The 25,865-nt window shown below is 45.8% G+C and overlaps 1 protein-coding gene across 2 annotated transcripts in view; it reads left to right on the top strand.

Moving 5' to 3' along the window:
- The window catches only part of NECTIN2 (nectin cell adhesion molecule 2), a 69,210-nt gene that overhangs the window by 1,404 nt on the left and 41,941 nt on the right, over positions 1-25,865 (top strand). The window lies entirely within an intron of this gene.

Raw genomic sequence — 25,865 nt, 5'->3', positions numbered from 1 at the left:
CCCAGTGGGGTGCCTGAAATCCGTTCGTTTCAGGCTGGATCCCTGGCACTTTAACAAGCCACGATCTCTCAGCGGGACACCTAAAATCCATTCATTTCAGACTGGATTCCTGGCACCTACAAGCCACGATCTACCAGTGGGGCGCCTGAAATCCATTTCGGACCGGATCCCTGGCATTTAACAAGCCATGATCTCCCAGTGGGGTGCCTGAAATCCATTCATTTCAGGCTGGATCCCTGGCACTTACAAACCACGATCTATGAGGCATCTAACATCCATTTCAGACCAGATCCTTGGCATTTAACAAGCCATGATCTCCCAGTGGGGCCCCTAAAATCCATTCATTTCAGACCGGATCCCTGGCACTTAACAAGCCACAATCTCCCAGTGGGGCACCTAAAATCCATTTCAGACCAGAACCCTGGCACTTAACAAGCCATGATCTCCCAGTTGAGCCCCTAAAATCCATTCATTTCAGACTGGATTCCTGGCACCTACAAGCCATGATCTCCCAGTGAGGCACCTAAAATCCATTCATTTCAGACCAGATTCCTGGCACCTACAAGCCACAATCTCCCAATGGTACACCCAAAATCCATTCATTTCTAAAACATCCCCCCCACACCCACACACCATAAAGAGTCCACCCTATATGTTTCTCTCCTCTCTCCCCCCACCCCAGCTTCAACGGTTAGGGGTTCCTTCTATCTTGCCCAGCTTTTCATTCTTCCCCAAGCGGCATTTATTCCACGCACGTACAGAAGAGGCAGGCACCCCTCGTAATGCGGTGTGGCCTAGGATGGTGTCTCCGGCAGCGATGAGGTTGGCACCCTTCTGCCTTGTGGGGTCTTTGCCCCCCCCCTGTGTTTCTCAGCCCCTGGACTAAGTAGTTGCTAAGCTGCTCCCTCTTGCATCTGTCAAAGGGGAGAAGATGCCCTTACTAAGCCCACCGGCTGTTGCTCGCTCCGGCTTTCGAATTCAGACCTTGTGGGTCAACGCGGCCCTGGAGGCTCCCGGTTCACACCGCCTGCTAACTCCTGCTTAGGTGGGCTTGTTGCGCCGATGGGGTAAAGGGCATTGTGGGAAATCCAGGTTGCAGGGGAGCAGCAATTGTCTTCCGTTAATCCAGGTTTAGTAGCTGGCCACTGTTAGGTGTCTAAACCAGGGCTCCTTGGAAGGGGGTGGGAATCGAGGGGAGGAATCTGGTTACCATCACTTTTTCAGAGGAAGGTGTTTTATTAAAAGGTAGAAGCTTTGGTGAGCTGGGGTGCTCTTCCTTGGCATGCCAAAGGTGCTTTTTTCAAAAGGCAGCTGGACTTTGTTTTTCCTTGAAGACGTTTCGCTTCTCATCCAAGAAGCTTCTTCAGTTCAGGAAGAATTATCTTACATCACATGTAGTAAGAAATCCTCAAGCCACACTCTGGGACTTGCTTGGTATTAAGGGGGGAAAAGGGACTGCTTCTGAATAGTCTAAAGCCACCTGTTTGAATTCCTGCAGGTGGCCTTCCTTCCTTCCCGCTTTCTTTCTCTTCTCCTTTCATCCTTCCTTCCCCCTTTCTTTCTCTTCCTTCCTTCCCCTTTCTTTCTCTCCTCCTTTCTTCCTTCCTTTCCCCTTTTTCTTTCTTCCTTCCTTTCCCCTTTCTGTCCTCCTTTCTTCCTTCCCCCTTTCTTTCTCTCCCTTCTTCCTTCCTCCCCCCTTTCTTTCTCTCCCTTCTTCCTCCCTTCCTTCCCCCTTTCTTTCTTTTATCCTTTCATCCTTCCCCCTTTCTTTCTCTCCCTTCTTCCTTCCTTCCCCCTTTCTTTCTCTTCCTTTCTTCCTTCCTTTCCCCTTTCTTTCTGTCTTCCTTTCTTCCTTCCCCCTTTCTTTCTCTCCGTTCTTCTTTCCTTTCCCTTTTCTTTCTCTCCTCCTTTCTTCCTTCCCCCTTTCTTTCTCTCCCTTCCTTCCCCCTTTCTTTCTCTCCCTTCTTCCTTCCCCCTTTCTTTCTCTCCCTTCTTCCTTCCCCCTTTCTTTCTCTCCCTTCTCTTTCCTTCCTTTCCCCTTCCTTTCTCTCCCTTCTTCCTTCCTTCCTTCCCCCTTTCTTTCTCCCTTCTTCGTCCCTCCCTCCCTTTCTCCTTCCTTCCTTCCCCCTTTCTTTCTCCCTTCTTCGTCCCTCCCTCCCTTTCTCCTTCCTTCCTTCCCCCTTTCTTTCTCTCCCTTCCCATTCCTTCCTTTCCTCCCTCCTTGTATCCTAAACTAACAGGCTGAACCAGATGATCTCTAAAGATCCTTTCCAATGTTTTTTTTTTCTATGATTAAATGATGCCCTATTTTCTGCAGGACCCTCCCACATTTCCCATCACATCCTAGCAGAGAATTCCAGAATGCTTTCTCGGGTGTTGAAATGCAATGTGTCTAAAAGGGTTCCAGATTCGAATCCTTAGCTTCAGGATATCCGCCCCATCTCTTCTTTATGGGAAAACAGGTCACAGAAGCTAAATTACATCCCGTAGGGGACCATTATGAGAGAGGATGGGATTGTGGAATGGTATTTTCTCAGAAAAAATACTCAAAAGACCGTATTTTTCAACTGTGGCAACTTTTAAAGACAGGTGGACTTCAACTCCCAGAATTCCCCAGCCCGCACATCTCTCTTCAAATTGCCAAGGTTGACAAATACTGTTCTAGACATTAATCGAAGACAGGGGTCTCCAACCTTGGCAGCTTTAAGCCTGGCGGACTTCAACTCCCAGAATTCCCCAGCCAGCAAAGCTGGAATTCTGGGAGTTGAAGTCCGACAAGCTTAAAGCTGCCAAGGTTGCAGACCCTTGATCTAAGGTCTCTGTTTCCTTGCAGCCTTTTCAAGGGAGTTAATTCCTGGAACATTCTCTTCTCCTATTGTTGCAAGTCTACATAGCTGAGCTGTTGATTTTTCTTAAAAGCTGGCATTGGATAACCATTCGTGTTATGTATGGAATTTCTTTTTCTGGAAAGAAAGTTATTTTGGCCTAGCTCACGCATCCTGCTGAGCCCTCGGTATCTGGTTCCCTCCTTAGCGAGAGCCCAGGTGTGGTGGTCTATAAACTATATGGCTTACGGTTAGGCGTGATGCGCCAACTCTGCTGCTGGTTGTCGTACAAGTTGCGAGAGTTTGCACTTTCTTTTGTGATTTCCTGCGAGGTCCAGTTGCATCACCGTGTTTTGTTAGGAAGTGCCTGAGGCTGGATGGATTTAATTCAGTAAGGAAACTTGGAATTGCTAATTAAAACAATTGGACATGTTAATCTGTTTGTTTTGCATTCCAGCCCGTTGTATAGTTTTAAAAAACCGGATATATGTATTTAGTGGTACAGGCTGCCTTATCAAAATCAGAAGCAGAATTTTTAAAGCCTGCCCTTCCGAAATAAACTTAAAACTACACCGAATTGGAATTTGCTTTGTGAGTTTCACTTTCCATGCCTTCAGTGTCTGGTTTAGGAAGGAAGGAAGGAAAAGGAAGAAGGGAGGAAGAGAGGAAGAGAGGGAGTGGGTGTAGGTGTGAGAAGAAAGGATAGGAAGGGAAGGAAAGGGAAGACAGAAGGAAAGTAAGGAAGGAGAGAAAGGAGAAGGAAGAGAGGAAGGGAGGTTGAGAGAAAAAGTGATCGAAGGAAGGAAGGAAGGAAAGGGAGAGAAAGGAGAAGCAAGAAAAAAAAGGAGGAAGGAAGAGAAAGGGAGAAGGGAGGAAGGAAAAAGGGAGGAAGAGAGATAGAGGGAGTGGGAGAAAGAAGAAAGAATAGGAAAGTAAAGGACAGGGAAAGAAGGAGAAGGGAGAGAAAGAAATGAGGAAGAGAGGGTGAGAGAAGGAAGAAAGAATAGAAAGAAAGGAAGGAGTAGAGAAAGAAGGAAGGAAGGAAGAATAGGAAGGAAGGGTCACCTGTAAGAATTCAAACAGGTGACTTTTCTCCTATAATGCTTTCAATTCCCCATCATCAACCCCTTGCAAAACCAATAAGGAGGAAAGGCCATTCGAAATGCTTTTTTCTACCGAAAAGAAAGAAATGGGGGGGGGAGAGGGGGAAGGGAGTGTAAGGTGACATATACCTGTTTGGCATTTTTGGGCAGTGGTATCATTATGGGATATCCTGTGCAGATGCCTCTCTACGCCTTTCCTTTCCTTTTTTTTGGGCAGAGATAATTACGGGGTGACTCTGTGTGCTTCTCCAAAGAGAAAGGTGTTTTGTCTTAGGATCGCTCATCCGGTTTTGGGATCCCGGCAAACCCTTCCCTGGGACACCAGGAAGCATTGCGAGGAAGCCCACAATTCCTGACGGGCGCTGCCTACTTCGGAGGGAGGGTTTTTATCCCCCCTCCCCCAGCTTGGTTATTTTGGAAATTCGGAGAGCTTGTGGTTTATTTGCTCCCAACACTGGAAGCTTTTAAGAAGAGATTGGACAACCATTTGTCTGAAATGGTGTAGGGTTTCCTGCCTGAGAGCAGGGGGATGGACTAGAAGACCTCCAAGGTCCCTTCCGACTCTGTTGTTCTATTCTATTCTGTTTCCTGTGGCTCAAAAATAATAGTTATTATTATCCTTTCACTGGCCCAGCCCTTTGGGAGAAGATTAACTGCGTCTTGGCAAATAAGTCCTTGCTGATGGATGTTTGCGTCTACCTATTTAAAACCTTCGCTTGTCAGATGGCAATTAAGATCCTGGTTTCGGATGTGAGCGTTTTACAGATTTAACAAGAGTTGGGACCTTGAAGGTCATCTAGTCCAACCCCCCGCCCAAGCAGGAAGCCCTACATCATTTCTGACAAATGGCAGTCCAGTCTCTTCTTGAAAGCCTCCAGGGATGAAGCTCCCAAAACTTCCGAAGGCAACTTCTGTTCCATGGGTTGATTGTTCTCATTGTCAGAAAGTTCCTCATTTCCAGGATGCTTTAATTACTGTAAATTAAGTGCTGTTTAGAGGTTCCGGTTTTTAGAATCATTGGGTATCAGGAGGGATATAAACTTAATAACTTATTCTTTCCCCTCCTGCCACGTTAAAAAATTCTGACGTGACAACAGAATTATTGGGAAGCAAACTCAACCCCTTGAAGGGGGTTACAGATAGTTCTTTCAACTTACAATCATTTTATTTAGTGATTCCTTTAGGGCAGGGGTCCTCAAACTTGGCAGCTTTAAGACTGGTGGACTTCAACTCCCAGAATTCTCCAGCCAGCTATGCTGGCTGGAGGATTCTGGGAGTTGAAGTCCACCAGTCTTAAAGCTGCCAAGTTTGAGGACTCTGCTTTAGGGGAATTCTGGGAGTTGAAGTCCGCCAGTCTTAAAAGTTGCCAAGTTTGAGAAATGCTGGTACAGACCGTGGGCTCTGTGTGTGTGTGTGTGTGTGTGTGTGTGTGTGTAAATGTTTTTAATCTTCATTTGGGTGTCCTTTCCCCCTTTCTGAAGTTGGGTGATGTCACCCAAAATGTATTTCCACCCCCACCCCCCGGGGGAGATGACAGGTTGTTTTAAAGGGAAGCCCGGAGAAAAGATGTCAGCAACACTGAATAATGTTAATAAAATGCTCTTCCTGTTGAAATTTAAAATTCGTTTTGTCTCCCAAAAGGAAAACAACCTCTTGGGAAAAGTTAATCTTTTTTTTTTAAAAAATAATCCCTTTGAAATCATTTAAGACACAAGTGCTTCCCCAAGAGTAGAGAAATCTACTCTGTGCATGCTCAGAGATGCTATAAAAAAAAGAAGGACTAGGGGTGAACCATGATAGCAGGGTTCCAATATTTGAGGGGCTGCCACAAAGAGGAGGGGGGGTCCAACTTATTTTCCAAAGAGAAGGCAGGACAAGAAGCAACGGATGGAAACTAACCAAGGAGAGAAGCAACTTGGAATTAAGGAGAAATTTCCTGACAGTGAGAAAAATGAACCAGTGGAACAGCTTGCCACCAGAAGTTGTGGGTGCTTCATCACGGGAGGCTTTTAAGAAGAGATTGGACAGTCGTTTGCCTGGAATGCCTGAGCAGGGGGTTGGACTAGAAGACCTCCAAGGCTCCCTTCCAACTCTGTTATTCTAATTTCAAAGGAGGTGATCTTGATGACCAATCTAGTTGAAAAAAATAAGCAATTTATGATCTTTTCTTTGAAAATCTCGCCGCTGCGCAGAGCTTGGTTAGGCAGGTCACACTTCCCAACCTTTCCTTTGCCCTTTAAAACTGCCTTTAAGAGTTAATCGTGTGGGTGTGGAGTTTTCCTTGTTTGCCACATTTTGTCCGCCCTTCTTCTTGTTCTTCTGAACTGCAGGGAAATAACCAAATTCGGATAGTTTTGTGAACTTCTCAAGGCTGCTCTTGACAAGGATCTTTATTTCTCTCCCCCCCCCCTTTCCATGAATAGCACTTTTGTGAAAGAACACACAAAGATTCGCTCTGGCATTCCGTGAGTCAACAACCTCCTTATTTGCACTTGGTTAGTGCTCTTATTTGAACTCCAAAAGAAAAAAAAAGAAACGTACCACAAAAGTTTTTTTGGGAATTCGGGCATCAGCGGGCACGCTGAGGTATAGACAGAAGAAGTGTGAGGAAACCTCAAATATCTAATTTCTGGAGTTTCTTCTTGTTGTTGTTGTTTTGCAGGTTCCTTGTTTTCTTCTTCACTATCACAATCCTAACAGAAATACGGGTCCAAATTCTACATTCCAAACTCTGTTTTAATATCTCTCTAGAGCAGATTGCACCCCAATCTTCAGTGTTTCTCAACCTTGGAAGCTTGAAGATGGGTGGACTTCAACTCCCAGAATCCCCCAGCCAGCCCATCAGCCACAAGACAAAACTTTTAAAATAGAAAGCCGAATTCATGTGAGAACCCTGGCTAACGGCTTTGCTTCTTTTTTGCACACGGCGGCGACAACAACGTGAGAACAATGGTGTGGCATCTGCTCGCGGCGCATAACTTTAGAAAAGTCTCCAAGGTGCAGAGATTATGTGCAAATAAAGCTCGGGGCCGGCTGTCTAGTAAATTTTATAAGCTATTCACAGGCTGCCCCCATTCCCAAGTAGTTAAAAAAAGTTTATTAATAGCCTTTTTGAAAAAAAAAAATTAAAAAACCCAGTTTCCCTGGAAGTCCGTTGTCCCTGGGGGTGGAGGGGGGCTTCTCAGTGTCAGCTCACTTCAAACTGCAGGAAAAAAAATGGTGAGAAAATTGGCTTTCTCCAAAGAAAACTTTCACAGCTGGTTCCTCAGTTTAGGACCACAGCTTGAGGCCAAAATTACTCTGTGGCTAAGTGAGACGTTTGTTAAATGAGCTTTGTCCCATTTTTTTACAACCTTGCGTGCCGCAGTTGTGAAGCCAACCATTTACGGTTGTTAAGTTAGGAACACCGTTGTTAAGTGAATCTGGCCTCCCCCGTTGACTTCATTGGGTCAGAAGGTCACCAAAAGGGGATCACGTGACCCCCGGGACGTTGCAACCGTCATAAATGTAAGTCAGTTGCAAGCATCTGAATTTTGATCACGTAACCGTGGGGAATGCTGCAATGGTGGTTAAGCGTGAAAAACAATCATACGATCAATCAAAGTTGTAACTTTGAATGACAGACAATGTGATCAAAATAATTTGGGGGGGGTGGGGGGGTGTCTCCTAGATATTTGTGCTTCTTGCAACTTCTCTCCTGGACGGGTGTAAAATTGGTGGGCTCTGAATTTAAATACTCTTTCCCTGCAAAAATGAACATCGGACAGGCCATCTCCCTCCTAACTTCCATTTCCCTACTCTTGACCTATATGAGAAGACCCTCCCCCCCTGTTCAAGTAAACTATTTGAGAGGGAGTGGGGGCTTAAATCCCCCTTGGAGAATAAATATAGTTCAAACTGTCTGCATTCCAGACTTAGCTTCATCTATTAATGGTGCCTGCCCGCCCAGCGAAGGAGCAGTAGCATTTATCTCTCTCTCTCCCTCTCCCTCCCTCTCTCTCTCTCTCCCTCTTTTCTTTCTATCTATCTATCTATCTATCTATCTATCTATCTATCTATCTATCTATCTAATCTATCTACTATCTTTATCAATCTATCATCTATATCTACTGTCTGTCTTCTCTTATCTATCATCTGTCTTTATCATCTATCTATTTACAGTATCTTCTATCTCTTATCTATCTTCTATATCTATCATCTATCTACATCATCCCTCCGTCCGTCCATCCCTCCATCCATCTCCTGATCTCTTTTTGCCTGCCTGCCTGCCTATCTATCTATCTACTATCTTTATCAATCTATTATCTATATCTACTGTCTATCTTCTCTTATCTATCATCTATCTTTATCATCTATATCGATCTATATCTTCTATCTATCAATCTATCATTATCTCTATCATCTATATGTCTATCTACAGTATCTTCTATCTCTTATCTATCTTCTATATCTATCATCTATCTACATCATCCCTCCATCCATCTCCTGATCTCTTTTTGCCTGCCTATCTATCTATCTATCTATCTCTACTATCTCCCTCTCTCTCTCCATCCATCCATCCATCTCTCTCTCTCTCTCTCTCTCTCTATCATATCTATCTTCTATCTATCTACACACACACACACACACACTTGAACAGGACTGGTAAATCCTTCTCCTTGGACCCCCACTCTTCCTGCCTAGTCCTTCTCTCCCCCTCCCGCCCTCCCTCCCCCAGCCAATGTGGTGGGAGATATACATGCTTATTTCCAAATCTGTCTGAATGCATCCCTCCCTCCCTCCCTCCCCCTCCCCAGCCCAGCCGTCTGCCTAGGAGACAGGAGCTGACATTAGCATAAGAAAAGCTGGCTTCAAACCACTGTCCCGGTAGAGTTAACCCTCTCTGCCCCGGGTGGATTTGGTTGGTTAGCTCTCCCTGGCAAAGCTTCGAGAGTCGGAGAGATCTATTGGATTGTGAGAAACGCAAAGATTTTATTTATTTATTTATTTATGGGTATGAGAAATACATGTAGTTCTCGATTTACGACTACCGTTGAGCTCAACATTTCTACTGCTAAGTGAGACAGCTGTTCCATGAATTTTGCCCCATTTGAGCAATAGCACTTAGAGACTTATATACCGCTTCACAGTGCTTTTTACAGCCCTCTAAGCGGTTTACAGAGTCAGCATCTATTGTAACTTCAGTCGGTAAAAACGGTTTTAACTAGATCACATTGCAAACTAAGCAGGCGGCAGTGTGCAATTCCTTTGGAAACAGGATTTTTTCTGGATTTCAATTCAATTCAATCAATTTTCTGGATTTGTATTCTGACAAGTGACTTACATCAATTTTGTCCTGGGAAACAGGACCGCTGCTTTCATCTTCCCATCGCTATGGTAACTGGGAACCTCTTCTAAGTCTTTTCCTACGTCTCTCTCTCTCTCCCTCACTCTTTTTCTCCCAATTATGAGCTTTCCTTTGCGTCCCACCTGGTGTGCTACTGTCTCCAAATTTTAAGAAAGGGAGGCAGTGAAAAAATAACAATAATCATCCAGAAACTCTTAAAATGCATATGGAAGCTTTACATCATCTCTCATCTCATGCTGGCTGGGGAATTCTGGGAGTTGAAGCTCCACAGGTCTTAAACGTGGCCAACATTGGACATTTCTGATCTACCTATTTTTTTATATTAGAATCCTGAGCTTCATAAAGCCAGATCCTGTGCCAAAAACACGCATTTTAGAAGGGAACAGAATTGGTTTTGCGCAATTAGAGAACGGGATGAGTCTGGGATAGGTTTTGGGGGGGACATACATACTCCAGAAAGTGGAAAGGCCAGGTCATCATTTAAATTTGATTTTAACTTAATTGCTTCTGTCCATTAACAGGATTATGACCTGGTGCATTTAAGAATTAAAAGTAGAGTGGCGTTTTCTGAAAGAGGGCGCACCCCCAGCTTAGCGAGGACAACAGAAGGAATTTCTTTAATCCTTAGAAAAACTGGAATCTTGATACCCTTCTCCACACACCCCCGTTGAGTGGGAAGAAAAAGGGCTATAAATACCCAAGAAACAATATTTGCATAAAAAGAGATGCTAGGTTGGTAATTACTTTCTTGATTGGTTCTTTTATGCCGTTGCACAAATATCGCCTGACTAAACTTTGACAGGTATTGCTCCGTCTGCGACTGTCCGAAGCTACGACCAGTGGTGGGATTCACTTACCTTCCCTACCTGTTTGCAAAGGTGAGCGTGCGTGCGTGCTCTTTGCTCTCGTGAGCACCTTCCTTGCATGCACCTGGCCTCGAAAACGTGGCTAAAAAGGATGGCATTACATCCGGGCAGGTGGGCTATGCCTCCTGCAATCGCCACTACCAGCTGAATCCCACCTCCGGCTACGACAAACTCCCACCCCACCCTAAGAGTTTACAGTCCAATTTTGAAGTTACAATGACTGCGTGTGCACTCACTCCCACCCGCACACACAAGCACCGTGGTCATGTGATTTATATTTTGGGTACTTAGCGACTCACCAATGTGGCCATTTCTCACTTCCTGTCAAACGAATACAGGTAGTATTCATTGGGTATTGCGGATTCATTTAGCGACCACCACATTTCACTTAACGACCGACACATTTAACGACCGACACAAAAGAAAATGCCAAGAAATTGTGTCCCCGTCACAGGATGCCAACCTTGACTTAAAACTGCCACAAACTCACAGCCATCATTCCAGGTTCAGTTATAGTCGTGACTCTAGGACTACTTGTACAGGCAAGTCCCCGAGTTACGACAGCACTGGAAAAAATTGACTTAGGACCATTTTTCACATTTATGACCGTTGCAGCATTGCCACGATCACGTGATTTACGTTCGGATACTTGACCACTGGTTCGTATTTATGACGGTTGCAATTTCCCAAGGTCATGCAATCAAAATTCAGATGCTGGACAATCGACTCATATTTATGACGATTGCAGCGTCCCGGGGGCGGTGTGTGTGTCACGTGATCCCCTTCTGCAACCTTCCGACAAGCAAAATCAATGGGGAAGCCTGATTCATTTAACGACGATGTTCCTAATTTAACCCCCGCAGTGAAATTCACTCAACGAAGGTGTCGAGAAGTTGTGAAATGGGGCGAGACCCGCTTAACCAATTCCTCGCTTAGCAACGTAAATGTTGGGCTCCACTGCGGCCGTAAGTCGAGGACTACTTCTACTGCACATACGGCATTGTCTTCCAAGCGGGACGTAAAATGAGGACGACCTACAGTCATCCACATAACGAGATTCCTTTCAAGTGAGAAGTATTGTCAGGTGAAGAAAACCTGCATTAACAGATGGGAGTGAAGGTAAAGAAAAAACACATTTCCCTCTGTAGCAGTTAAAACTGACCAGCTGCTATGAATCTAACTTGGCAATGCAGTTGCAGGAATGCAGCTAAACTATAATTTAAAACCGGATTGTCCAGCTGGGCTGCCGGTTTGTTAAAAAACGCTTGGGCTGAGTCCCAACCCTTATAACGTGCCTTCCCAAGAGGGAGTTGTAGTCTTGTCCTACCCCCGTTTATTTATTTATTTGTTCAACTTGTATGCCGCCTTTCTCCGAAGACTCAAGGCGGCTTACAACGCATTTAAAAACCGTATATAAAACATTAAAAGTTAAACCATTAAAAACAATTAACTGTTCCCTTCCCCTGGCCATAGGGACCCAAACAATTAAAGGTGCTCCTCGTTTTACGACCACGATTGAGCTCAAAAATGTCTCTTGCCAAGTGAGACCGCTGTTAAGTGAGTTTCCCTCCCTTTTTTACGACCTTTCTTGCTTGTAGTTTGTTAAGGGCAGTTTTTTTTTTCTTTTTAAAGTAATTAACAAGGTTGTTAAGTGAATCTGGGCTGCCCCCTTGCTGGAAGGTCACAAAAATCACACGACCCTGGGATTTGGCGACCGTCGTAAAGACGAACCAGTTGCCAGGAGTCTTGAATTTTAAATCGTGCGACCACGGGGGAATGCCGCAAGGGTTGTTAAGTGTGAAATCATAACGGTCATAATTCCACTTTTTTTCGGGGCTGTTGTAACTTCGAAGGGTCGCTAAACAAAACGGAAGTCAAGAACTATCTGTGCACAAAATTGGTGTCCCGGTGCACAATGCAGATCTATGTTTTCTTGAGCCAGTTGTGTGTGTGTGTGTATTTGTTTTTGTGATGGAATCACACTGGAGGTTTTTAAAGAAGAGATTTGTCTGGAATGATATAGACCAGTGTTTCTCAACCTTGGAAGCTTGAAGATGGGTGGACTTCAACTCCCAGAAACCCCCAGCCAGCGCTGCTGGCTGGGGGATTCTGGGAGTTGAAGTCCACCCATCTTCAAGCTACCAAGGTTGAGAAACACTGGTATAGACTCTCCTGTTTGAGCAGGGGGTTGGACTAGAAGACCTCCAAGGTCCCTTCCAACTGTGATTCCGCGTGTTCTTTTGCAGTTCTTCCCTTGTAGCAAACTCCAGAGGTATCTCTTCTTCTCCTTTGGTCTGGATTTCAAGGAAAATTCCCCGGAGGGGATGGGCCAGGGTCTGCCCCCTTCTCCTCCCCACACCTCTCTTTCACTCCTCTTTGTTTTTCCACCAGCTAAAGGTGGCTTTGTCTTGTTTTGCGGATAACATTCCTCAAGGAATGTGGGGGGTGAGGAATCCACCTACTTGTCCCTCTCCCCTCTCTCATTCTTCCTGATGAGTAAGGGGCCTGGCACTGGCCTTCCCGGGTCTGGGAGTGGGGCTGGGGGAGAAGCAGGCTAGGTATGGAGATTCTGGCTGCCTGCAAAGTAGTGACTTTGGAGAGAGAGTCAAAAGCAGGCGGAGAAGAGCCAGACTTCGGCCTCTGACAGCCCCCCCACCCCTGACCCTTTTGCAGAGGCAACCTCCCCTCCTCGTAAAGTACAAAGGAGAAAGATGGGGTGGGGGGGTGTCTCTGGTTTGACCTAAGAGCAGAGCAAACAATAAAACTCTGCATCCTGCATTGGATGGTTTTGCAACTAATCTTCACAGGCCGGCAGCCAAGAATTTGAGTCGAGGGCAAAGGCCAGCCAAAGATTGGGAAAAGGCTGCGTTTCTCGGGCAGGCAGCAGAGGAGGCTCCATTGAGAGGCCTCTTGTTATGCAGCTACAGGTCGTCCTCGACTTAACGACCATCATTGAGCCCGACGTTTCTCTTGTGGAGTGAGTTTTGCCTCATATTAGCATTTAGCACTTAGACTTATATGCCACTTCACAGTGCTTTGTTACAGCCCTCTCTAAGCGGTTTACAGAGTCAGCCTATTGTCCCCAAACAATCTGGGTCCTCATTTTATGCACCTCGGAAGGCTGGAAGGCTGAGTTCACCTTGAGCCGGTCAGGATCGAACTCCTTGCAGTGGGCAGAGTTAGTCTTCAATAGCACTTATATACCGCTTCGCAGTGTTTTACAGCCGTCTTTAAGCAGTTTACAGAGTCAGCCTGTTGCCCCCAAACAATCTGGCTCCTCATTTTACGCACCTCGGAAGGACTGAAGGCTGAGTCTGGTGAGATTCGAACTGGCAAATTGCAGGCAGCCGGTAGGTAGTCAGCAGAAGTCGCCTGCAGTACTGCGCTCTAACCACTGCGCCACCGTGGCTTACAACCTTTCTTGCCAGAACTTACTCAATAAAGCACCTCCGTCGTTACATCGGTAACATGATTGTGAGGAGAATCCGGCTCCTCCATTGTCAGAAGGTCACAAAAGGGGATCACACTTTTGGGACCCTGCAACCGTCACAAGTATGAGTCGGTTGCCAAGCACCTGAATTTGGATTACGTGACAATAGGGAAACCTGGCCACGGTTGTTAAGAGTGATCGTAAAATGGTCGTAAGCCGCTTTTTTTCAGTGTTGTGACTTCAAGCAGTTGTTGTGACTTCAAGAGATGTTGTAAATTGAGGAGTGTGTGTGCCAACAAAGCAGGTGGAGAAGAGGCTTTCTGGTTGGGCTTCAGAAGGAGCTGTGGTGGCCTCCTGGATTGGGAGGATGTAGAGCAGTGTTTCTCAACCTTGGAAGCTTGAAGATGGGTGGACTTCAACTCCCAGAATCCCCCAGCCAGCAGCGCTGCTGGCTGGGGGATTCTGGGAGTTGAAGTCCACCCATCTTCAAGCTTCCAAGGTTGAGAAACACTGATGTAGAGAGAACTTTGAAAGGATCATGTACCTCGGTTTTAATTGACATGAAAACTGGGACATGACCCCTTGAAGTAAAGACAAGAGTGGAGAAAGCTCAACCAGCATCCTTCAAAATGAAAAAGGGTTTTCTGCAGTCACGAAATCAGGCTTGTTAGATGTTACGTCTTTTCTATCCTGCTCTACGGAGCGGAGAGTTGATCTCTGACAGAAAGCCACTTGAAGAGACTAGAACCGTAATGGCGAATCTATGGCATTCGTGACAGGTGTGGCACACAGAGCCCTCTCCGTGGGCACGCGTGCCGTCGCCAGCTGCTCTCTTCTGGGTTTTGGCGCTCCGGCGCATACATGCACGCTCCAGTTTCGGCACTCGGTGCCAAAAAGCTTAGCCGTCACCGGATTAGAAGAGTTTGAAATGTGGATTTACAGACGGTTATTAACGTATCAACTGGTTTGCCAAAATCAGAAAGGAGGAGGTGATAAGCCACCTGGGAAAGCCAACGAAAATCATCAAAACCATAAAAAAAAAAGCGGAAGTTAGAATATTTCGGACAGGTGATGCGACCCCTGGAAAAATACACCATCCTTCACTTAATCCTGCAAGGAAAGATCGAAAGCAATCAAGGTCCAGGCATAAGAAGAACATCGTGGCTTTGAAAATCGAAGGGACTGGTTTGGACAAAACTTCAGCAGTGCTTTTTCGTGCGGCTGTTGATAAAAATTTCATATGCGCCGTCTCCGACGAATTCTTGGCATCATCTGGCAGGACAAAGTTCCAAATAGCGAAGTCTTGGAATGTGCTGGAATTTCTAGCATGTATACACTATTGAAACAGCGATGTCTACGTTGGCTGGGGCATCTCGTGAGAATGGCCGATGGATTCCGAAAGATCTCCTGGATGGAGAATTAGTGCAAGGAAAGCACCTCAGAGGGAGACCACAGCTGCAATATAAGGATATCTGCAAGAGGGACCTAAAGGCCCTGGGAATGGACATTAACCACTGGGAAACCTTGCCCTCCGATCGTTCAGCTTGGAGGCTAAAGACGCATTCTGGCCTTCTCCAATTCGAAGAGATGCTTGTTCGGCAGGCCGAGGCAAAGAGGCAGTCCCGGAACCAGCAAAATCTGGGGGCTGGGCAGGGGACCGAATGTATCTGCCAGGGTGGATTTGATTTAAATCGAGTTGATTTAAATCACAATTTAAATCATGATTTTAAATCACTAGTAAAAAGGCTTGATTTAAATCAGCTCGATTTAAATCATAATTTTTAAAGAGCAGCTGTCATCTCTGCTACTCCTTTGACCCACTGTTGACTCACCGATAGTCCCAGTGTTGCAGAATACACAGCCTCGTGCTACATAACTAAGCTCCGTTTCATGCTGAATAAACTAAATTATTTACGTATCTTCAATAGAAAACTATCTTATGATAGATTTTTACCCCAAAAGTTTTTTATTAAAATAAATTTGATAAAAATCAAAAAAATCCGATTTAAATCAAAAAAAATTTATCCACCCTGGTATCTGCCCTCAGTGTGGAAGGGATGGCCACTCTCGAATCGGCCTTTTTAGTCACACCAGATGCTGTTTTAGGACCTCTTTCCAGAGCACGATACCATAGTCTTTTGAGACTGAAGATGCCAATGATGATGATAAAAATAGGATCGCCAACAACATGATTGCCAACATCAGATGACGGATGTGGCACAAGAAGAAGAAGAGAGAACTTGAATAGGAAAATAAGCCAGAGATGCCCTTCAGGCAGAGCTTGACTTCCTAGCTTGCTTCATATGCACGTAATGTTTGATGGGCGAGAATTCCAGTCCCAAGAAAAGAGAAATATTTGTAGCTCAGGGTTGAAGTGTGGCGTCCTTGGTCCTCTCGAAGCTTGGTGGTTTCCTTGCAGATGTTTCATGACTCAACCGGTAGCATCATCAGCTGCGTAATGAAACATCGGCAGGGCAGCTGCCAAGCTCGGAGGGCTCCAAGGTCTCCACAAAGAATTTCAATCCTAACAAGGGTGAGAGCTGGATTTCTTCATTTCCTGTCATGTTAGAACTAGAGGCTAACCATGGAACGTGTCAAGCAACAGGTTCATGTCTCGTAAGGGAAAAAAAAAATACTTCTTCATATGGTGGAAAGAAATCAGCCTGTGGAATACCCCTCCAAGAAGATTTTTTTTAATTAGACTTTTTTTTAAAGCCTGCCTTTATTACTTTATAAGTAACATAAGTCCCATAACCCCAATCTCTGTCTTAGTGCATTTAAATCAGGATCTCCCAACCTTGACAAGTTTTAAGAGCCGTGGACTTCAAGTCCCAGAATTCCCCAGCCAGCCTTTCCGGCTGGCTGGGGAATTCTGGGACTTGAAGTCCACGGCTCTTAAAACTTGCCAAGGTTGGGAGACCCTGATTTAAATGCACTAAGACAGACCCGTTTCCTCTTATCTGCTTCAAGATGTTCCATCTTTGGAAATTCAACGCTTCCCACTCAAAAGAAGCGATATCCTCAGTTACACTGTTGGAAATGTTTTACTTACTCTTTGCTGTTCCCCAGTTGTAATTATCCTTTTATGCTCAGTGGAGTTTGCTAATAGGATAATTAAGGAGCTCCTCTTCCAATTGTTTGGAATGATGTTTGTGCAAAGGGCGGCTCCTCCCTGGATTAGCAAAATTGGGGTGATGGCGGGGGTTGCCATATCTGCATTGCAAATGCAGAATTTCTTCACTAATCTCCCTGGGCTGCAGATGGCCACTCCAACACCAAATGATCCTGTTTTCTAAACAGAAGATGGTGGTGTTTTGCCTTGCCGTGTTTTGTGTGGCAAGATTTTTGTTAACCCTAAGACTCCCAACACAGTTAAAATTTTACCGTAGTAGTTTTCAAGCTGTGATCATCTTAAAAAGTCCCACCAGAAGAACCTGGATCTCGCCACGATAGAAGTGAAATGTCAGTTTTTCCAAGAAGAAAGGAAACACAGGGAGTCCTCAACTTACGACCACAATTGAGCCCAAAATATCTGTTGTTAAGGGAGACATTTGTTCAGTGAGTTTGGTTCCCATTTTACAACTGTTGGAAGAAATGTCCATCTGCGTTCAGTTCCAAGTGGGAGAAAGACACTGGAAACATATCTCTATCTATCTATCTATCTATCTATCTATCTATCTATCTATCTATCTATCTACTACCTACCTACCTACCTACCTACCTACCTACCTACCTACCCTTCCATCCATCCATCCATCCATCCATCCATCCATCCATCCATCCATCCATCCATCCATCTATCTATCTATCTATCTATCTATCTATCTATCTATCCTCTCTTGGGCCTCGCCTTAGAGCTTCCTGTTCCTGTGTAAGGGCAGGTATCCTGATTGGTTGTCAGACTCCGATGGGGCCATGCAGGAGTGACTTTGTAGGTTGTCTTGAGTCCCAGGCTTGGTTGAATCTTGCTGGGTGCTGATGTAATGAAGAGGGTTTAGGGCAATTTCTATCATGGCTAAGGGCTAATCCTGCCTTTGTTGGATCTTGGGTGAGGGCATTTGCTTATGAATAGACTTAGCTATCTTTTGATCTCTCTTAAGTGCTGACATCTGCTGTGGGCTATTGAGGAGGGTGGGGGCTATTAAGAGTGAGTCTGCTTCCTGCCTCAAAAAACACGTTTCTCCATTTCTCATCCAGGGGAGGTATAATATTCTGCCTTTTTAAATATTTCCTAGAATATTTCATTCTTCTAGGAGAGGGGTGGGTGCTAACTTCCTACACAACCTTTCCTCCTGCAGTTGTTAAGTGAGTCACTGCAGTTCTTAAGTTGGTAACCCAGTTCTTAAGCAAATCTGGAATGTCCCCCTTTGACTTTTGCTTGTGAGAAGGCCGTAAAAGGAAATCACACGACCCCCGGGACACATCAACGGGTCATTTTCAACAGACAAAGCTATCGCACAGCTGGATGACAGGGTTCACACACATGTGGAGTTTGTGGTTTAAGGATGGCGCTTAGGGCAAAGCTCATCTTGTGTTGAAATGCTCACAACGCCAGCTCTGAAGCTTTGATTCGCTGCTTCCACCGGTTTTAGGTCTCCTCTTAGGAGGAGGAAGAGGAGGAGGTAGGCAGGCAGGCAATCAAGGAGAAGACGATCAAAAAGCTCTGTGCAAAAACGGGAAGTTGAAAAGATGAACTGTGAAGCACTGTCTCTGCTTGTCAAAATCTTCCCCGTCGACTGCGGTGCCTTGGGCTCCGGAGAAGAGTAATTCCTATGGACGTGGAAGAGCTAAAGTTTTACTCAGGCTACGTAAAACCCGCACGCCAGTTTTCTTCCCCACCACTGGATCCCTATTCCATTCCAATGGTGCTTTTTTTTTTTTTTTAAAGGCAACTGGACTTTGTTTTTCCTTGAAGAGGTTCCCCTTCTCATCCCAGAGGCTTCTTCGGTTCTGGCCAAATGGTGGGGAATGGAACGCCTGCAAGGAATATACCGTATTTTTCAGACTATAAGACGCACCGGAATATAAGATGCACCTTAGTTTTTGGGGAGGAAAATAAGAAAAAAGCTGATTGGGGATCGGCCTCCCAGAATTAGCTGTTCTCAGAGGTGAACTTTAGCAACAGGTTGTTGGTTGTGAGCTCTGTGCCTTGCTTTTTTTTCAGCCTCTGAAACCTCAGAGGCTTTTTTTCCAGCCCCTCAAATGGAGGTTTCAGAGGCTTTTTTTCCAGCCTCTCAAATGGAGGTTTCAGAGGCTTTTTTTCCAGCCTCTCAAATGGAGGTTTCAGAGACTGGGCAGGGCTACATTCGGACTAAAAGATGCACCCAGAATTTCACCCTCTTTTTGGGTAAAAAGGCGTGTCTTATACTCCGAAAAATAAGGTAAATCCGTCCCTTCTAAATAGAAACCCTTCCCTTCTCCACCCTTCGAGTCAGAAACGGAAGAAGCTTCTGGGTTGAGAAGCGAAACCTCTTCAAGGAAAAACAAAAGTCCAGTTTTTTTTAAAAAAACACCTTTGGGACAACCATGACTTGGATGACGGTGGACTGAGTGGCTCGGTTGTCCATGCTGGACTCCTGGGTGTCCACAGCAGATGCAGGGGAGAAACATCTGGCCAGTTTAATGCAGAAACCAGAGGTGGGCATAGAGAAGAAAGCAAATGTAAAATCCATCTGCCAGCATCTTCACTCATCCAGCGGGAGAACCTGGTCGCCTATGGCAACCGGAGAAGTCATAAAAGTACCAGATTACTATACAGTGCTCCGTAGTAGAGCCCTGTAGGTTGTAATGACTCCATCTGGGTAGAGATGGCATCAATCTCTCGGCAGAAGAGAACGCTTTGCCAATAATCTCTTCCGATGGATCTTGGGGGACTAATTAGACCCCAACAAATGTTTCTCCTTTTCCTTCTGCGTGTTAGAAGCCTAATACAGGTTGATGAAGACCGCTCTAAAATCTGGAGTGCCCACCGGATAAAAACAAATATATATACACAGAAGCTGGGTGACGAGAGGGATCCACACGGTGCTAACTCCTTTGAAACTACAGGGAGTACTGTCTGGCATCTTGCCCTCCAGGTGGGTGGGCTTGGGTGGGTGAATAAACACTGCCAGGGGTGGGCTTAAAAATCTTTAGCAAGGGGTTCTCTGCCTGGTTGCTGGGTGGGTGTGGCCAAGGTGGGTGTGGCTTAGTTGGCCTCCTGCACCACTGCGGGGAGGGGGGACGGACATTTTTGCCCTCCCGGGGCTCTCAAGGCTTTCTTCGAGCCTCCAGGAGGGCAAAAACGGCCTCCCCAGGCATTGTTTCTCAATCTTGACCCCTTTAAGACGGGTGGACTTCAACTCCCAGGATCCCCTAGCCAGCATTATTTCTCAATCTTGGCCCCTTTAAGACGGGTGGACTTCAACTCCCAGAATCCCTATGGCCAGCATTATTTCTCACCCTTGGCCTCTTTAAGACGTGGCTGGCTGGGGGATTCTGGGAGTCGAAGTCCACACGTCTTAAAGGGCCCAAGACTGAGAAACTCTGGAATATTAGGATATTAGAATAAAACCAGATATCCAGATTCCTGGAAAATAGTCTCAGCAACCACTTCCTACCCCATTGCAAAACTCATCGACTCGGCTCCGTGAATCATCTCTTGTGGTTTTTTCCAGGGGAGGCCGATAAAAATAATACCAATGAAATAAGACAACACTTGGGAAGGACTTTCTAACCCCTGCTAGGATTCCTGCAGTCTTGCAGCGCACCAGGTGTTTTTTCCCACCCTTCCAATCAAAGGTGATTTTTATCAGTTGCTTTTTCCATTTTTTTCCCCCTTCCTTGCCTGCAGTCTGAACGCAGAGCCCGGAAGCTGCAAGGGTTTTTCTAGCTCCTTCACTCTAAATGCCCATTTTTCCCTGACAGCTTCTGCGTTTAGAAGCATCGTTTTGTGGAGGGTTTTTTTTTTTTGCTTCTTCCAAACATCACTTTAGGTATGCAAGTCCCCCCCATTTTGCGCTACCAAGCCGGTAGATTTTTATTTTATTTTATTTTATTTCTCCTGCTTTCCCATATTCTGGTTTCTTTGCACAGCCTGTAAGGATCAGGGTGCTTGGATGACCTACTTAATTCTCCCAGACAAATTTGCATGTATATTAAGGGTATATAAAATCCATCCCCTGCAGGGATACTTGGGATTCTGATTAAATTTTATTGATTGTCTCTCAGCCCTTTGTAGCTGCCATCCTCCTTCCTTGACAAGCGAGTCTCTGGCTCACATATAGAATCTCCGTTCTTGGGTGAAAATGCTAGTAGCTGGCTGGCTATGCAGGTTTAAGGCCAGGATTTTTTTATTTTTTTTTACTATTATTATTCTTGGGCTTTCAGGCAGGGGGGAAAAATGTTTCTTAATTTGGTGATAAAAAAAGCTGGGAAAATTGGCAGGGAAAGAACTGAATTGGGCAGCAAAAAGAGGGGGAGGAAAACAGGCTTTGAGTGATGTTAGAGAAGGAGAATCAGAGTTGGTTAATTCTTGGACCGGAGACCACGAAGAGAAGCCGTAAACTAGATTAGAAAATCAGTCCCTCTCGCCTTCTCTGTCTCTTTTCCTTCCTCTCCCTCTCTTTCTCTCTATCCACCTCTTGTGTCTCTCTCCTCTTTCTCTCAGTAGCTCTCTCCCTCTCTTTTTCACTCTTTCTATCGCTCCAGCTCTATCTACCTCTTTCTCTCCCTCTTGCCTTCTCTATCTCTTTTCCTTTTTCTCCTCTCTAACTACCTCTGTCTCTCCTCTTTCTCTCAGTAGCTCTCTCCCTCTATTTTTCACTCTTTCCTCTTTATCGCTCCATCTCTAGCTACCTTTCTCTCATCTCTCTCTGTCTTACTGTTCTCTCTTCCCTTCTCTCTAGCTACGTCTCTTTCCCTCTATGTACCTCTCTTTTCCTCTCTTTCTTTCCCCTCTCTTTCTATCTCTCCTATCTAGCTACGTATCTTTCCCTCTATGTATCCCCCTCTCTCTCCCACCCTCTTTTTCTCTCTCCTCTCTTAGTTATGTTTCTCTCCATCTACCTCTCTGTTTTCTCTCTCCTCTTCCACTCACTCTCCTCTCTCTCCCCTTCTCTCTATCTAGCTACGTCTCTCTCCCTCTATGTACCTCTATTTTTCTTTCTTTCCCCCCTCCTCTCTCTCTCACTACATATCTCTCCTATGTACCTCTCCTCTCTCTCTCTTTCTCTCCCTCCTTCCCTCCATCTCCTTCCAGGCAACAGAAGTGCCCAGCCTCGTCCATATTTTTGTCATCTTGGGGAAAATTTTGCCTTTTAAACTTCTGCCCCCAAAGGCTACCGAATTGTCAGTAAAAACTTTGATATCAATATTCTTCTGTTTAGCGCTGCCTAAAATTAGATCAGCCTCAGTGTTTCATGCTTGACTTCTCTGCCCTTTTGGACTAGTTCATTTTCATTTTTTGCCTCCGGTGCCAGGTGGGAGTATATATTCTTGGTGTGGTGAAGTCGTTGGGTCACCCTCCCACCTTTGGTCATGAGTCACATTTTTCAGTGCTGTTGCCACTTCGAACGGTCACTAAGTGAACCGTTGTAGATCAAGGACTTTCTGTAGTTGAAAAAATGTGGGCTGGTTGTTTCTTCATCGCTCTTGAAGGTGGATTTTGAGGTGGGTTCTGGGATTGCAGCAGTCTTGGCGTCATATGATTTTAAAAAGCAAGGAGTGGAACAGATGAAGGAGGTGATTATAATGCTTACTCATCCTCTGGACCTGGTTAAACCTTGAATCAGAGTTTACCCGGAAAGTCAAGGGTGTAATCTAGGCAGGGAAGCTAAATTCCCAGACAGAGTGGATAGCTAAATGCTTTGGTATGTTTGTCAAAGACAATTATCCACCATAAATATTTTCCGTAAATATTAACAGAAGTGTACCTTGACCTCTTTCTCAATCCTTCTTTTAATTTGGGACATCTGGACTCTACAGCCTGAGGAGGTCTAGATTTGTCCTCGGCCACTTGAAGATCTTACAATAAGGATAAGGATACTTACGAGACCGCCTCCTGCCACCAATAACCTCTCACCAACCAGTTCGCTCCCATAGAGAGGGACTCCTCAGGGTGCCGTCGGCCAAACAATGTCAACTGACGGCCCCCAGGGGGAGAGCCTTTTCTGTGGGGGCACCCACTATCTGGAACGGGCTTCCCCCGGAGTTACGAAACATCCAAGACTTACGCATATTCCGCCCTGCCCTGAAAACATTTCTATTCCAACAAGCTGGTCTGGCCTAACTCTCCCTTTTTAATTGGCTTTTAAACTGGCTTTTAAATTGGGTTTTAAACCTCTTTAGATAAATTTGGATGTTTTTAATCTTTGAGCCTAAATTACTTAATCTGTTTCTGAATAGTTTTTAACTTCTCTATGTATTTGTATTTATTATGGCTGTTCACCGCCCTGAGTCCTTCGGGAGTAGGGCGGTATACAAATATGAAAAATAAATAAATAAATAAAGATGGGAGGACTACGGCTCCCAGAATTCCCCAGCCACCATGTTGAGTTGAAGTCCACGCATCTTAAAATGTCTGAGCTTGGGAAACTCTACTCGAATAGAATACAACAGGGGTGCCCAATCACCGCTCTGTGGCATGCCAGAAACCGGGCCACACAAATCAGAGGTGGTATTCAGACGGTTCGCCCGAACCGGTAGCAGAAATCATGGGTGGCCTTACCTACCCTGGCTCTATGTCAGGAATCGGCAACCTTAAACACTCAAAGAGCCACAAAAGTCCTAACTGGAAGTCCACCATTCAATTCTGGAGCCAACCGGAAGTCCGGTTCCCCCACCATAGAGTCTCCTCCTAGCGCGGCGTCCTTTTTCCTCTACCTGTCCTAACCGAAACTCCTATCAATTGTGGTGTCGACCGGTGACGGGGAGCCTCAGCAGAGGGCTGAAAGAGCCACATGCGGCTCCAGAGCTGCGGGTTGCTAACTCCTGGTCTATGTCATCCTATTTAGGCACGTTTTTGAGGCCAGGCATATACGTGGAAGGTGCGTGTGCCAGCAAAGCACACGCGTGGAAGGCCAGGCGCATGCGTGGATGGGGTGCACGCGAGTGAAGCGAGCTGGCTCTGGGAATTCTGGGAGTTGAAGTCCATACATCTTAAAATAGCCAAGATTGAGAAAACGCTACTCCAGAAGAATAACATCCTCCAATGTTGTTGAGTTAGGAGTGAGATAAAGAATGCCTCGTTTAATCTTCCATATTAGGTCTCTCCGGTTTTGACGAGCCTTTGATTCAAACATTTCTTCCACTTCCAAGGCCACATCCCTTATTCTGGTTTGGTTCCTCCGAGAAACCATAAAAAAAAAGCACGGTGAGTGGTGTGAGTTGAAGCTCACTCAGGCTCGGGTAGGCAAAAGACGGAGGCAGGTGTTGCCTATCTTGACAGATCTTGAGGGCTAGAAACTTGCCAAGTCCCTTTTAATTAAAGTTGCGCTCTCCCTGCCCTTTTGCAAAACTGCAGCGCGCACGCCACGCCGCTCTCTGATCCACATTAACATAATTGTGCCTTCAAATATGGATTTTTTTCTCTCTCTCTCCCCCCACCGTGGAGATACGAGGGAACGAGCCCTGTTTGGAAAAGAGCAGATCCAAGAAAAACGTTCCCACATCTGCCGTCGTTTTAACTTGTTCCTTTAAAAAAGGGGGGGGCGCGAAAGAGGCCCTTTCCATAGACAACATGCGTAAGCCGAATTCTTAATGCTTCCACTTCACACTCGATCTGTTTCCTTATCAAATTAAGCGGCCTTCATTCGGGCTCTTCAAATTGCCGTGACTGAAACACAGGACTTGGGATGGGAATGTCACTTCCCATTAGGAACACTTCTGGCGTTCGGCTCTCTGGGATAAAATTGTCCTGAGCTGGGACGGGCCCTGCTTAAAATAAAAAACAACCCGTTCCGGATTGCAGAAACTGAAAAGAGAGAGGTTGGGACAGGAGGGGGGGAGGGGGGAAGCGGTGGGTGGACTCAGTGACTATTTTTATATTTTATAAAAAAAACAAATCCAAAGTGCCACTCGTCTGCTTCCTTAGCAAAACCTTCCCTTCAGAGCAAAATCGTCTAGCGGAACCTGCCCGAAGCTTTTCTTCTCTGGTTTCCCCCCCCCCTCCCCTCCTGGAATGCAGAATAACATAATTACGGTCTATTTTTAAAACGATCCTTGCAGAAACGAGACGCAGCCAGGACTGCTGGGGCAAAGCAAAGGGAGACCATCTTCTGTTGCCAATTATGGTCTATCAGCGTTAGAGGAGGCTAGGAAAAGCTGGCAGCTTGTGAATCGTGGTTTCCGAGTTTTATCATTGGCACAGGTTGGGAGCGAAGGGGCCCTTCCTCCAGTGTTTATTACCTGCTTAATTGGCCTTTCAGAAATAATTTAGACCATGCCGTTCCTTAATAGGGGGGGGATTTTTGGTGGGGCAGTCTTAACCGGATGGGATGCAGGCCTCAGGGATGGGATTCAGCCGGTTCGGAGGAAGCGGATATTAATTTTAATCTGGTTCGCCGAACTGGTAGTTGCGATTTTTTTTAAAAAAATTTGATTTATATGCCGCCCTTCTCCGGAGACTCAGGGCGGCTTACAATGCGTTAAGCAATAGCCTTCATCCTTTTGTATATTTTTTATACAAAGTCAGCTTATTGCCCCCACAAACTGGGTCCTCAATTTACCCACCTTAGAAAGGATGGAAGGCTGAGTCGACCTTGAGCCTGGCAAGAATTGAACTCGCAGTAATTGCAGGCAGCTGGATGTTAAATGCTGCCTTAGGAGGCATTAGTCTCCTACGCCACTCAGGCTCTTACCTGACCCCACCCATGCCCTCACAGGAGTCTCCATGTGGCCCATTTTGGATGCCAGGTAAGTGCAGGACCCGCTCGGAGGCTTTGGGAGGGCGAAAAAGGGGCCTGCTGGTAGTTGAGGGCCTCCAGAGCCTGGAGGAAGCCATTTTTGCTCTCCCGGAGGCTCGAGAAAAGCCTCCGGAGCCTAGGGAGGGCGAAAACGCCACCCCACCCCCCCAAGTGCAGGAAGCCAACTAGGCCACGCCCCCATGGCCACACCCATCCAGCAACTGGCCAGAGAACTGGTTGCTCAAATTTTTCAGTTCCACTCCTGGATGTGGCTGCTTTTTCAGGAGCAACATTTGTCCGTATGCGCTTCAAAACTACCCCTTCCTCCCATTAAATCCCAGATATAAAATATTCACAACTTTTAGAACAAATGAGAAACCGCAGCACCATGCATCATGTCTGATTGTCCCGG

Source organism: Pantherophis guttatus, chromosome 10 (genome assembly GCF_059756535.1).
Source record: "Pantherophis guttatus breed Tessera chromosome 10, ASM5975653v1, whole genome shotgun sequence".
NCBI lineage: Eukaryota > Metazoa > Chordata > Lepidosauria > Squamata > Colubridae > Pantherophis > Pantherophis guttatus.
Note: the sequence above shows the minus strand (reverse complement) of the source record. Positions and strands in the feature narration are given on the sequence as shown.